Below are 11392 nucleotides of genomic sequence, written 5' to 3'. Positions count from 1 at the left end.
AATGAAAAATATTTACTATTAATCAGTCATTATTAATTTTGCTAAAAAACCTAGAGATAGATCATAGATATGTAATATTATAGAAAGGTTTCTATTGCTACAGATTCTTAAATATTACCTAATCAAAGATTACATTTATTTTGTAAATTATTATGTAAACAAGAAAAATATTTTTTAAATAGTATATTCAAGTAAGCGTGTGTGTTATAGGCAATGTTTAGATTGCCCAGTCTATGTATATTTAGCCTAGTGTTTTTGGGCAATACATTAAAATTAAAATATTATTTTGGCTTGGCAGAGTTATACTTTGACCAGTCCAACTGTCCAAGTATACTTTGCTCGTAGTTAATCGTGCATTGTAACTTAAGCTATTAACTTATTATTCGTCAATTATTTTTGTTCCAAGATAATATTATAATTGTAAAAAATAGATAGTTAATGTGACGATTGGTATAGTTATGTATCTATACTTTATGTAATTCTGACCAATAATAATATTCAACTAATAAAGTAATTAATAAGATAAATAAGATTAGTAAGGCTTTTAATAAAAAAAATAAAAAAATTGGTCTACCTATTGGTTTATTCAAGCTTGACTGGCAATCTAACATTGTCTGAAAATGTACTCTGCCTACAACATATAGGTACATAGGTTTCTAATGGTTTAAGTTTTGTTAGGCACCCCTATACAGACCACCCTATTTATACATTATATACCTATTCGATACCAGTATAGGTCATATTTCATAGATCATAATATATACATAGAATGTAGAATTTGTCAATAGGTATATTATTAAATCATGTATTATGTTGAAGCCTGTAGGTTACCAGTGAGTAGCTATTATTTAAAAATTATTATAGGTTATTATTTCTGTGCTATAGGTACAATAACAATAATATATGTGTTTAACCTTGTTTAACATTTAAATATAAGTTAATAATTGTTCGGTAAAAATAAATAATTACCTAATCTTACAAGACGCTTTTGAAAATAAAATTGTATTAAAAATTCCATTTGCTTAAGAATACGTTTCATCGTGTGTGATTTCTTGTTGTTATTTATTTATTTATTTTTTAAATGCGATTTTCATTATCGAACTTCTTTGTAAACGCAAATACACAATACATTCGACTAGGTACATGAGCAATCGCGTAGACAAATGCAGTGAATGAAAACAATTATCATTGTTTCAGAAATGTATATTTTAAATAAAAAAATTAAAATATGCATAAATTAAACTGGCATATTTTGTTTTCAAGGAAATTATGAAAAAGTAAAATAAAAATTATCAATTGTGTAATAAAAAAAACAAAAAAAAAATGCAAAAAGCAATTTCGCCCGGACAGGGACTCGAACCCTGGACCCTTAGGTTAAAAGCCTAATGCTCTACCGACTGAGCTATCCGGGCATATGTTTTTTTAGCGTAATATTAATCATTTTATATGTCATATATTTTTTTGAAATAATAGATATTAATAATAATGTTGTATTTATAGTAATATAAATTTCATTTTTTATACTGATTATATAGTAGGTAGTTTACTATAAAATTAATGGTGTAGGTAATTAAGTAATTATTCACTTTTTTATGTACATTTTTGTTGTATAGGTATTAGGTACCTATACCTACATAATATTATATACCTATATTTATATTATATCATATAGTAAGAATAAATTAAAAAATTAAATATTAAAATTTCTGTACACAGAGTATTAATGAAGTCCATCAGTAAGTACACCTGGCCAAGTAACATATTTCTGCCTTTATAAATTGTATTATGTAAGTAGGTATACCTATTAAATAAAATACTATAAATAGTAAATAGCCAATAGGAATTACCATTACTAGTATTTATAATCAATGGTAATATTTATTTGATAAGTAGGTGTTTTAAATGTGTTTTTAAAGTATTTTTTACAACTCTACATTTCAACAAGCATTACTTATATAGCATAATATACCTACTAAGATATTTTGATTTGTAATGAAACTTATGAAACGCATGCAGTTGCGTTGATGTCAGTTTCAAATGGGGTTATAACCTATAGGTATAGATCAGTGCCGGATTTACCTCTTTAGCAGCCCTAGGCTATTAGGAAAATGCTGCCTCAAAATCATACAATCATTTTTTTAAAACCAATACGAGCTTCATATAAGTGTTATTTTAGTGCACAATTAAGAACTTGTAAGATTAGGTACTCGAGAAACTGGAGATTTAATTTTAAAATACAAAAGTCAAGACATACAGTAATTACTTTAAAAAATTTTCTTCGTGCTTTTTGTTGGTAATAAAAATTGGTACTTACGTAATAATCGTTAGCTCGTGGACACTATAACATTGTGGGTGTTCGTGCAAAAACAAAATAACATTAATATTTTGAGTATCAAGTATCGTTCCGCGTCCGTATGCAATGTAAACATAATAATAATAATCGTTATCGTAAGTTGACGACGACGACAAACAAAAATTTAAAAAATATATATAATTCCCAGAATAATAATAACGGTCGATTCCTAAAACATACTAAAAATAGCACGTTTGATTAGAGACGTCGGATCTATATGACCCAAATGGTCGACGTGGCCAAGAAAGCGCTAATAAAAAAGTAAAATAATTTTTTATCTCTTTATAGAGACGAAACAGGAGAAAAAATTTGCCTCCCTAGGCTATAGCTAAGTTAGCCTAATAGTAAATCCGGCACTGGTATAGATACCTACATAAAAATAAAATTTGATTAAGGAGGTAACAGTAGTCAGTAAACAAGGAACTTTTTAATAAAAACAACATGGAAAAAATAACAATAGGTATAGGTAAATTAATAAATTTTTTTGTAGTTAAAAATGCATAACAATTTCTATACATCAGATTAAAAAAATTAATACAATATTCTTTATTAGTTTATAAATGTTCTTATTAAATTAAAATTCTACTGGAAAAATAAATAAATTTTTTATGAACATATTTTGACGTTATGACTGTTTAAACATTTTATACTGTGTAAATTCCGTTATCTAATATAGCCTATAGCGGTATCTTGAAACTTATATGAGTTATATATTTGTTAGGGTACCTACGCAGTTCAGAACAAACTCATTTAGAAACCACTGAAACAATTTATTTAAAATATATTGATATGCAGATGGTACTTATTACCTATAAAAGGTATTTCGGTAAATATTATAATATGTTAATAACGAAAACTTTATAGTGATGACTGATGAGGAATTAAAGAAGTAAAACGTATAGGTAAATCGTTATGAATGAAAATATTACGAATAATCTTATAATTCCGATAACGGCGAGTGTTTCTTAAAAACAGATCGCTGAATCCGTAGGTAGGTACATATTATTTCCAAAAAGTTTTCACCTGCCATCACTGTCTTTCGTATACTGCAGTCACGTGGTTGGGATGTGAGTACAAACGCGTTATAATTATTATAGTCGTGTCATTTTGAATTTTCTCACACACCGAACAATATCTACTATATGTCTATATAATATTGCTAGGTAATTTGATCACTTAAATTCATAATATTGCAATATTAAGCGTTCAGTGATGTAAAAACACTGTATTTTGTTTGTTTGTTGTATTATATATATATAGGTAATAGGAAACTTAGAATTTTATGTTATACATTTTGATTGTATTCGCATGTATTAAACTTTGTATAATATCGTGCTTATTATTGTACCCTAACTAAAATGAGTATAACCATTATTATGCATTCGAGTATTGTGCGATTTACCCAGGTAAACAATGTGATAAAAGGGTCATTCGAATACGAGCTAATTGCTATACGAAACGTAGAAAAAGCTTTATTTTTAATTGAATAATAATTTGGGCGTAAGTAGGTACAAGTTTGGAATCAAAAACAACACAACGAGATCTTTATAACTACTGCGCCTAAAAAACTACGAAGTATATAATATATTTAAGTATTATTAGACGTTTTATGTATTTGTTTATAACCTACCTACCTACCTACCTTCATTATTTTCGAAAATGAAAAAGATTGGTATTTATTAACACCATTTAAATATTTAATTAAAACTTTTTAAAACTGCTCGAAATCAATAGAAAATCTTAAAGTTGTATAAGTATATATACAAAAATAGTGAATAAGTATTTAAGTACCTAAATATTTAACGCTTTGCTGTAGAGTGTAGGTACCTCGTCATCGAATAAGTTCCTGTAATGCAGTGGTTTTAAACTTTTTTTTAAACATGGTATGCCTGTGCTTTTTACAGAATTGTCACGGCACTTATCAACAAATTTTTTTTCGAAGGAGAGATCTTATTTTTAGACCATTATTTAATAATTTATGTGTATTTATATAGGTAAGACTTAAACAAGAAATTGGTACATTTAATAATGAAACATTTTATAATGCTTGATGAGCGTTACAATTATTTTTAACTTTTGGATGAATATATCCAAACAACAGGCTACTATACAATAGCCAATAGGGGTATAAATTATAAACTATTCCATTACTTATCTTACTGATAAATACGTATAAATGTATAATAATAAAGGGACATCCTAAGACTAAAAACAAGTTTGCTAATCTAATAAGATTTAAAATAGATAATAATTTATAAACCAAGAAAATGTGTATTATGGATCTCACACCAGTCGTCTATCTACGAGTACCTATTAACTATTCAACGAGGTATAGCCATATAGGTCCCAATATATACGTTTGGCGTCTTAGCGTCGAAATCGAAACGACGGAGTAGGTACCTACAATATTTGAGTTATTTGACATGTAATGTCTTGTGCTTAATACAACGATTTTAATAGCTAAAGATAATATTTTTAATTTTTATGAAATCTGAAGGTATTTATGTATTTATGACACTACAAAAATTATAATACAAATAAAATTTCTAGTTTTTTTCAAGTGCCTATTTAAAACTATTAATGTAATTATGTAAATTTAGTAGAATATAATTTGTTCTCGTGATGATGTGCCCCGTGAATGGCGGAACCTTACAGATACCAAGTTTTATAATAATTATAATATTTATATTTTTTTACATGAGGTAAAAAATTTAATACATAGCTTATCAATGTTTTCTACAATAAAGTGTGTTATTTAATAGATTAATTATTATTATTATTTATTTATTTATTATTATATAAATTGTATGTACGTAATATTACATAGGTAGGTATATAATATAATATATAATAATGTATATAATCATAAAACGGTGAGATCAATATGAGCCCGGATAGCTCAGTCGGTAGAGCATTAGGCTTTTAACCTAAGGGTCCAGGGTTCGAGCCCCTGTCCAGGCGAACTAATTTTTGTTATTTTTTCTTGTCCGAACATTTTTATTTTGCCATACTCACTATGTATCAAACTTGTTTGTCGTTACTCGTTGTACACAGTAACCGAATTATATAGTATTACGTAATAACTATATGATTGTATATATTGTATATTTTTGAATGAATTATTATCGCATTTGACGACTTAAAAAAAAAACATATTACATTGATTAATAATTATACAATTAATTTTTAATATTATTAAATTGTCATTTATCGAGTGTATCTAATAAATGATTTATCTCTTAAAGCGATTATTTAAATATTAATTGTTATACGCATTTCGTGATTATTTTAAAAATTGTTACGAGTTTTGACAGAAATGGTTTCAAAATTACAACATTATGACATTTTTCACATAACTAAATAGAAATTTGAAATTATTGGTCCTTACCTACCGTAAAACAGTGTGAATAGATCAATTATGGTATAAATCGGTAATAGCTTAAAACTAAATTTACATATTTTGAAAAAGTCAGTACATTTAGTACATTTCATAATATATGTAATTTTTTCACTTTTAAATTTAAAATCTGTAAAAATAATTATGTTGATATAATTTTTAGATTTTATATTTTTAGTATGAACTACTTATGAGAACTTATGTATTACATTTTCAAACCTTAGCGATTCAAATTGAAGATTTTATAAAGTTTTTACTATAACGTGCTTATAACTTGTACATTTTCGTGATCTTGACGAATTTTATAAAATTTTAAATTTCATATTTATGTAAAAATTAGTTGGCATTTGAGTTTTTTTTTGATGTAAAATGTAAATTAGGTGTCGAGTGGGTCACTGTTATAGTTAAAATTTAAAATCATTGATATATCATTAAACATACAAAATGATTCCGAGAAAAGACAATGTGTCAGCTATCACTAAGTGTATTATAGCTATTAAAATCATTTATTTTACTTTTAATATTATAGTTTATTATTAAAATTTTTTTTAAAAGTGTTATATTTATTATTAGTACTTAATTATTATATAATAATTTAAAATACATAAAATATAAGTTCCCACGATAAATGCTTTTAAATTATAACAAAATAATAATTATTAACATCGTTATTTATTGTTTAAATAAGTATTTTTCCTTAAATTTGAATTTAAAATGTTAAAAAAAAATATTCTATATATATATATATTAGATTATATGGTTTCAGTATGAAATACTTTTGTGAGATCATTAACTAAATTTTCAAGAATATTGACCCAGCAAATAATTTTCTATCAATAGTCTTAGAATAAACAAAAATTAAAAAAAATTAAAATTTCATTTTCATCTTACTAAGAGTTAAAATAAAATTGAAAATTGTATGTAATTTAATTGTTAATCATACAGTATACAATAATATATACTAAATCTTTATTGCAAATTTTTTTTTCATAGTTTTCACCATACTAAAATATATAATTTAATTTTTATGTACTCACGCATACCTACATACCTAATCATACTCAATACCCGTATTACGTAGGTATTTATGTAGTAGCTCGTCTCGTCAGTATTCATCCGACGACTTTCACCATTAGCTTTATAAGAAAAATCACTGTATTAAACACACAATATTATTAGTGTACAAATTTAATTCTTAGGTATTAGTAGGTTGGAGAAGTAATTGATGTTCAATTCATCATTATATCTACTTGTATGTACTTGTAGCTTAAAAATATGTTGCAAAATGCAAATTCGTTTAAATTTGAGCTAAAAAATCAATAAAAAAAATTCTGCTTTATGCTATTTTTTTAGATTATTCGGTTTAACTACTTACTGAAAAGGAACTTTATATTAAATTTTATATGTCATGTTCAACTGCACAACAATACTTGCATATTTTCGTGATTTTGAGGAATTTCGTTAAAATTTGATTATTAAATGCATATAACAAAACATGGTGAATATATATTTTTAAATATTTTTACATATAATATGATGTAAGAAAGAGTTATGGAATTTTGTGTTTAATTTTCAAGAATTTTAAGTTTTAACCCAGCAACATTTTTTTATCGAAATTTAGAAAAATAAAATAAGTCGAAAATCTCTCTAAGTATTTTGAAAATTATACCATGTATAGAAAATAATAATAAAAACACTTGGTGAATATTTCAAGTATTATTCGTTATTTATTTTTTAATTATAACAAAATAACAAAAATTATTCGAAGAGAAGTATTTAGTTTACAGGTGAAGGTTAGTACCTATTTACAAATTGGCTTCTCGGTATATAGTTTATTAATATTTTTTTTTAATATAGATTGAAAAATTAATGAAGAATCTTGTATTCCATTTTTAAATCTTAAGTAAGAATTTTAAACTAAAAAATAATTTTTACAATTTGTTAAAATCTAATTTAAAATGGATTTGATGTTTGTTTACTTAATAATATTTATTAACCACTTAAAGAAGTGCCTTATGGCTATAAACACAAATATTTTCTTTTTTTTTTTTTTTTTAATGAAGAACAATATCATGTTATAATTAAGTACTTATATAAAAATGTAAACAATTTTTATTTTTATTTTATTCCCTTAAATAAAGATTATTATTATTATTAAATATTATTATATAATATATATTTTAGTATCAACTTGTGAAGCACTGAAGCAGCAATTATTTTGTTGAAAATAGTTAGGTAGGTATGTATTGAAATAAAAATTATTGCAAGTTGGCTGTGAGTTATTAAATATAGGTAGTAGGTATATAATAAGAAAGAACGTCCTTAAAAATTATTTTTCAAAGTTATAAAAATAAAAAAAATGTATTATCTACCTATGTTATATATTTAATCTATAGGTAATTTGAATTAACAAGTCAACTGTTATGTCATTTTTCAGTATATTGCCATTAGAGCTACGTATACCATTTTTGGTACACTTGTTGTCTTGCCAATAAGTTCTTGTATACCATTATTGGTACACAGGACTATAGGAGTCTTTGCCATAAAGTGTTATGTGCACCTACTATGGTACATGTAAATACGATTTTAACACAGGAAAATGTTTCGTAGCCCACCAGACTAACAACATTTTCAACCAGCCCATTGAAATCTTATAATTTCATTTTTTTAGGTAAAAAAAAAAATTATAATTAAAAATAATGTATTAGAAAATAACGCATGTTCACTACTTTTCGGTTTAGCTCAAATAGCAAATCAACCATGTACCAAAAATGGTACACGTAGGTAGCGGTTAACCTGTTAAAATCATATCATTTTAAAAAATCATGACATTGTTATAGATAAATTTATTATTATTATAATCTTCTGTACTTATCTCTCTAACTTATTAGAAATTAACTATCATGATTCATGATGGATCTTATTATTATTTATCACAAATTTACTAAGTTAAATAATTTAACAACTATGTATTTAGGTACCTATTTCATATTTGAGTTTCGATTTATCAACTTTTAAAAAAAATAATAAGCTTAATAATTTATAACGAAAGGGTGATTCTCGTTTGAAAAAGATAACTTGATAATATAATATGTGACACTTTTTATATTTAAACGACAATCGTATAAAATATTATACTTTTCAGTTTTTTGAATAAAAACTTTTATAAATCTTAAATGGATTTTTGATAATATGATATATTATAATTATAATAAATTATGTTTCATTTGTAGTGATAGGCCAGTTTCCCTCTCAGATTATGCATATTATAATGTAAATATATACAACAAAAAAATAACTAACTAATGTAGTATATTCTATTAGTTAATAAAAATTTTTATAATAGGTACCTATTTAATACATACTTTTTGAACCAGGGTCTGGTTTGTACGATTAATCAGTGATATTTTTTAAAATTTAGTCGATTAAACTACGGTTAACTACTCAACTTCAATCGGAGATGGCACCACTGGCTCTAGATATTTTACGTTGTACCTAGTTGTTAATTGTTTTCACGTACCTAGGTAATATTGCAAACGTAAACTTTTGAATTGGGATTTAATTGATAGTTTTTACTACAAGAAATAAAAATGTTGTTTGTTTTTAAAATGTTCAATTTTTGTGTAATTTTAATAATTATTACATACTTAAAGTTAAGCTGTTAAACAATAATATTGATATTACTAACTAATGTGATATTAGTAAACTAGTAACATATGTTCATTTTCTACCTAATATTCAACAGCCCGGATAGCTCAGTCGGTAGAGCATTAGGCTTTTAACCTAAGGGTCCAGGGTTCGAGCCCCTGTCCAGGCGAACTAATTTTTGTTATTTTTTCTTGTCCGAACATTTTTATTTTGCCATACTCACTATGTATCAAACTTGTTTGTCGTTACTCGTTGTACACAGTAACCGAATGATATAGTATTACGTAATAACTATATGATTGTATATGTATATTTTTGAATGAATTATTATCGCATTTGACGACTTAAAAAAAAACATATTACATTGATTAATAATTATACAATTAATTTTTAATATTATTAAATTGTCTTTTATCGAGTGTATCTAATAAATGATTTATCTCTTAAAGCGATTATTTAAATATTAATTGTTATATGCATTTCGTGATTATTTTAAAAATTGTTACGAGTTTTGACAGAAATGGTTTCAAAATTACAACATTATGATATTTTTCACATAACTAAATTACATTCATCGTTCGTCACTTAGAATTTAAAATATCATCGAAATTTTATTAATGCATTTTACAGTGTCCGTAAATATCATGAGTGATAAAAAATGTGTTTTTTGTACAATTTTGTATGATTATTAAAATTATGAATTTATTTTTTAAAATTCTGAGGGAAGTGATAAATGCATTCAATTAGTAATTACTATGAGTTTTTTGTATACGTTCTATAGTAGGAAAAATATTTCGATTTTCAACCTCAAGAGTGGCTCTGGTAGTGAATTGCATGTAAATTGAATTTTTGGAATATCAAAAATAAAAATTCATAACACTGAAAATAATAATAATAATAATAATAAAAAGATGAAAGTATAGGTAGGTAATCGCTTTGGTATAATAAAGTGTTAAACATACATCGAGTATAAGTTATTTTAATGTATATGTAAAACTTTAATTCAGTGATAAATCATTGCAAGATGTTGGAAATCAGACGCTTCTGGGTGATTATATCTAGCAGCCTACTAAATTTTATATACTTATATTAATTTTTATGATATATAAGTATTTAAATTAATATTTTAAAGATTTATTTTATTATTAGTAATACGGTAGGTAGCTTGAATTGATTTTTGCTGAAAATATTGCATTTATTACATGTATAATTAATATCTTAAACACTATATTATAATAATTATTTATAGTTTATACCCATCATAATATTATATTATTGTTATTAACTTTTGTATCAATAGACAATAAGTAATTTATGATATTGACGTATCATAAAAGGGTTCTTGGTATAATTAGAAACAGAATGATCTAATTGCACTTGAGTTTAAAAAAAAGGAAATAGTTTAATCGTACTCAGGTACAAAAAAAGTTTCACCAAAAGTATTTGGTAAATAAACTTATAAACGTAAATAAAGTTACGAATATTGTTTATGAACGGAACAGCGTACTATATATTTAATATTGGTTCGTGAATTCCATCATTTAGTAGACCATTTATAGTTAATGAATATAATTGTTCGATGTGAGTTAACACATAACAATAAAGAGCCACTTATTTAGGATCGAAAAATGACTTATATTTTATTGCAAAATACTGACACAAAACTTTCAACTATTTACGGTACCTACCTGAAAAAAATAAACGAAACTAAAAAATACATAAAGGTTATATGCTCATCAGTTAATTACTAGGTTACAGTTTTTGAATTTGATAAAATTAGAATTACTACAGATATATAATATTGACAAGCTTAAAAATATAAAAAAAAAGAAACTTATGTCACATTTATAACACATACTTATACAATATATGAACAATTATATTTTAACTACGCTAACGATTAAAATTATTGCTAGTCCTAAGCTTGTAATTGGGGAGGGAAATGAGTGTTTTCTAAATTTTATCACTTCAAATGAAATATTTATCAAAATAAC

The 11392-nt window shown here is 24.9% G+C and overlaps 3 non-coding genes across 3 annotated transcripts; 2 read left to right on the top strand and 1 right to left on the bottom strand.

Moving 5' to 3' along the window:
- Positions 1 to 1339: 1339 nt before the first annotated feature.
- Positions 1340 to 1412, bottom strand: Trnak-uuu (transfer RNA lysine (anticodon UUU)). The gene has a single exon. It is a non-coding gene; the product is annotated as a tRNA-Lys (tRNA).
- A 3829-nt stretch (positions 1413 to 5241) lies between these two features.
- Positions 5242 to 5314, top strand: Trnak-uuu (transfer RNA lysine (anticodon UUU)). The gene has a single exon. It is a non-coding gene; the product is annotated as a tRNA-Lys (tRNA).
- A 4180-nt stretch (positions 5315 to 9494) lies between these two features.
- Positions 9495 to 9567, top strand: Trnak-uuu (transfer RNA lysine (anticodon UUU)). Its single transcript has one exon. It is a non-coding gene; the product is annotated as a tRNA-Lys (tRNA).
- The last annotated feature ends 1825 nt before the right edge of the window (positions 9568 to 11392 follow it).

This window comes from Aphis gossypii, chromosome X (genome assembly GCF_020184175.1).
Source record: "Aphis gossypii isolate Hap1 chromosome X, ASM2018417v2, whole genome shotgun sequence".
Classification (NCBI taxonomy): domain Eukaryota; kingdom Metazoa; phylum Arthropoda; class Insecta; order Hemiptera; family Aphididae; genus Aphis; species Aphis gossypii.
The sequence above is the reverse complement of the archived record's forward strand: the minus strand, read 5'-3'. Positions and strand labels throughout refer to the sequence as shown.